Consider the following 4,396-nt stretch of genomic DNA (forward strand, 5'->3'; position numbering starts at 1 on the left):
ACCTTGATCCAAAAGCCTTCATTATATTCCCGCAAAATCCATATATGATTTCAAGTTGAGTGAGCTTACATTAGTGATGATTCATATAAGGGTCAAGCTTATGAAAGTTAGAGCTGGACTTGTACATTTTTTTGAGAGAGATGAGCGTACTTCTTCACAATCCTGATTTTTGAGTGTTATAATTCTAAAGTGAGATTAGCTTATGTAGAGTAAAGGAGAAGGAGTTAGGGTTCCACAATGACTTACGTAATAGAGCGAGCTTCCTTGATGAATTAAGTTAACTCTTGATGCGCTAGTGTCGCATTAGAACTATGATACTCAAAAGGTCAAAATATTGTGTTGTTGATAATTCATTTGTGTTGAGGATAATTGTTAGTCCCAATTGATGCATGATTGATTCACATTAGAGCAGCTGAAATATCCTTATGTTTTAGGGGAGGTGGCAATTACCTTATTTGCTTGAGGACAATAAAAAGCTTAAGTTTGGGGGAGTTGATAAGTAGGGAGGTTAACCTATTATTTGCTCTCTTTTACTTGTGTTTTGAGCAAAAAATGCGTGAAGGTATTCCCGGAAACTAATGTAAAATGCTTGCTTGCAGGAATTATCCAAAATGAGCAAAACGAATCATAATCAACTCATAAAGGAGTAAAAACTTGAACAAAAACCAAGACTAGACCATGAGATCTGAAATGCGGACCGCAGAAATATTGTGAGGCCGCGAAAGCCACAACGCGGCCGTGATCAGAAATATGCGGTTTGCGAAAGGGAGATTCAGAGTGTTGTATTTTCAGGTAGTGAAAAACACGGTCTGCGTCAGAATTAGGCGACTGCAGAAATCCATTACATGGCGCGATTGAAATTATGCGGTTCGCGAAACTCAATTAAACCCAGATCAATATTTGAAGAATGCAGATCGCGATCAAAATCATGCGGCCGCGAAAATAAGAATGCAGTCGTGCTCTGAATTACGCGGCCGCACAACCTCTGCAGGGGTATTTTGTTCCGGAAATTTCAGCTTAGTAAAAATGATCTTTTTGAAATTTTTAAGTCATGTTATGTATTAGCAGAGCACGTGAGACCGCTGTGTATTCCGTTTTCGGCAATTTTATACTAGAATTATATTTCAACATTAGATTTTTATCTTTTAATCTAGTATTATGTATCTTATCTTCTTTTCATCTTTAATTTCCGTTATTTCCATGAGTAGCTAAACCTATAGCTAGGTTTGTGACCCAACCCTAATGTGGGTATTTGATTTTAGGGCTCGAATGTGTATGAGTTAGTGATATTTAGCCTAGTTCTTGCTAGAACTATAGAAATAGTGGTTGCAAAAACTGATTCATGCCTTTATGACTTAGTTTCTACATGAGAAAGAGGGACTAAGTCTAGGAAAACTAGGATAACAAGGAATTGGGGTGAACTCAAGAAATTGATAGCCCCAATTAAAGGGTTAAACCTAGAGATAGTAATACCCGATTTGAGCTAATATCACTTGAATTGCATGAATACCCGTTTTGACTTGAGAAAGCCAAATTGGCAAAATAACTCAAACTACCGAGAGCTATAGAGTGAGTATCCGAGTGTGATGGCTATATTACGATCCCAACTAATCACGAGCTTGCCCTAGATTTTACTATCCGTTAGATATCCACCTTGGTGGAAGTCACTACCCTAGTCTCTTTAAATATCTGAGAATCAACAACAAAAATATTGTCTTGAGTTTCAATTATTGCAATTATTGGAGTAAAGTTAGAAGTAGAAATCAAATCAAACATTTGTGGAAGAGTAAATAGATTCAAAACCCGCATTTAGCTTAGATATAAACCTAATTCCAATTATTAAATCATTGTGGATTCGATCCCGACCTAGTTGGGTTAAAACTGCATCGACCACCCTCTCTACTCAATAGTAGTGTAGGCTTGGACCCGATCAATTACCTCGACAATCGGTAAAAGTTATGCTGAATCGTGGTTGACGCGTGTTCGGGAAATTAAGTGCGGAGAGACGTGCGTCTAATGAACCGTCATAGGCCTTCAGAGGGAATATTAAAAGGGTGTTTCTAGCAAATTCCCCGTGACACAAAGTTATGTCACCGAAAAGTTGGGGGAGTATCTGTATAGGGTAAAATATGCTATGTTACGTGGCCGTCCAAAAGAGGGACGCGTGGAACCTAAGACGGAGGACAGTCAAGACCGAAGAATATTCTCGTGTCTGTCACCAGACGGAATGGAATTCATAAAGAAGCAATAAATACCCTACGCCCGGTGGCATTAATGAAGAATATTCCACAGCATTATGTATGTTTCCCATTACAAGAAATTTGGCATTTATGCTTACTGTTACATCTTTATCAATGACCCTCATAATTGACATTAAAGAAGGGCACGATCCTATGACTTCCTTCCTTAGACGTAGCTGTAAATAGCGAGCTCTGTTATCATTGTAAATGCACGAATTTTTTAGAAAACTGATACTACAATCTATTCAAAGGTCTATATAATTTTATCTTCTTATTTTCTGTTATTGTTATTGTTGCGTCCGGAGGCTTCACTACCAGAATTTATGTTATTTCGTCTTCCTATCAAGGCTAAGTGTTACATATTGCTTCAATTATCTTATTATTTCAGGATCGAACCAATTCACCTATCCAAATACCACGAAAAAATTCACCTATACCGTTTTACGAGTAAATAATTACATCTTCTCTAAAAAAATTTGAACTAGTGCACTATCCTCAGATCCTCTTGGAATTGAAATCAAGCTTTCACTGTAAACTATAACTCTCATGCTGTGCCGACAACCGTGTAAATTGAATTCCTTGATTTCATCGGAATTAAGATCACAAGACATCAAACATCCACTTTTGCTTTGAATAAACAATAGATGGTCTTTCCATATTGCTAATGGGGTTCCAATAGGAAGACCTCTAATTGAGTATTTCTTAATCCAAGACGCATATATATCATAATCTTCCATTATCAAAATATCTGTCAAATCCTTTGTCGAATCAATCGCAGGCACTTGACATGGGTAACATATCAAGGTCAGAGACTTATTTAAGTTAACGAGACTGTAACGCTGTCGGCTGGAATTATGACGAGTAACCGGTATTTTTATTGAGCAAAAAATTTCAGTGCTCATGTCGAAACAAAGAATTTCTCCTTTTGCAATCCAATGGCAAGCTCCCTCATAAAATATCTGAGAACAAGGCAACCAGTGCATGATAGGGAACTGTTTATCCACATGACGCAATTCTCTCCAAGAATCAATAAACAAATCATAAACCTCAACTTTTTCCTCCTCTTCTATAGGATATCCAAAACGATCTTCTTTGTGAAGTTCGGAAATTCTGACAACCTTGTAGTCGTTACAAATGGAATCGAAGCCAAATCCCACACATTTGATGGACCGATAGACTCCACGTGGACAATTAAAAGGGCTGGGGGGAGCAACCTATAGTTTCTAGTGGAAGGATTCAATAAGACAGTGCTGAGTTTATCCATCAAAGCAATCAAACCATGACAGGGACCAATTAATTGATCATAATCAATAGAATGAATTGCTGTCATTGTAGGCGCATCTAGATCTGGAAAAATCGGGTCAAGATACTCATCGCCTTCACCAGAAAGAAAAGATAAGATAGTTTTATACACATTGATATCTTCTTTGAAGGAGCGCTTGAATAGAATGAACTCATCTTTCGCAGTTGTGCGATTGAGATGGAGATTGATGAAAGTGGAGGATTGTATGAGAGAGTTACACGATTTAGATACACATTTGAATCGCAGGAGAAATTTCACTGGAAGCCTGAAGAGTATATAAATAACCACATCTTCAAGCAATTTCTTCATAATTCCATCCGCCATTTGGTATTCTTTACAGTCTAAATTTGGATCCACAATCTTATTCCAGGGATGTCAAACCCATAGCGAACTAAGCATTAAACTCGCATTTTCTGAGGGTCCGCCAGTGCAGCATTTTTCGTTCCACATAACCTCCTCATATGTATCAAAAGCCGATATATTCACTCAAGAACCACGTTGCAAAATAAAAGTAATAATCCTATCCCGAGCCTTTTTTAACTGTCAAATTATCATCTTGACTAGTGTACTTACCCGCACTTCGTGCGGTCATAATAATAATTTAAAAATATGACTAAAAGTTAGTTTAATTAGTTTTAAAGGAAAATATAAAAGGTCCAAATATTCTTCTGTACTTGTTTAAAATAGCACTTTACCTTCCGTTACAAATTTGATCCATTCATGTCCTCGCTCTTGAATTTTGGCCGAAATTGCTTTTAGTCACTAATTTCTTGCAAAGTACAAGACTTAATTAATGATTTTACTATTTTTTTCATGACTATTTTAAGGAGAGATATTTTGTCCGAAATATAAG

The 4,396-nt window shown here is 37.0% G+C and overlaps 1 pseudogene; it reads right to left on the bottom strand.

Moving 5' to 3' along the window:
- Positions 1–2,647: 2,647 nt before the first annotated feature.
- On the bottom strand, positions 2,648–3,960 carry LOC109238099 (annotated as a pseudogene).
- Positions 3,961–4,396: the final 436 nt, after the last annotated feature.

This window comes from Nicotiana attenuata, unplaced genomic scaffold (assembly GCF_001879085.1).
Source record: "Nicotiana attenuata strain UT unplaced genomic scaffold, NIATTr2, whole genome shotgun sequence".
NCBI classification, from domain to species: Eukaryota; Viridiplantae; Streptophyta; class Magnoliopsida; order Solanales; family Solanaceae; genus Nicotiana; species Nicotiana attenuata.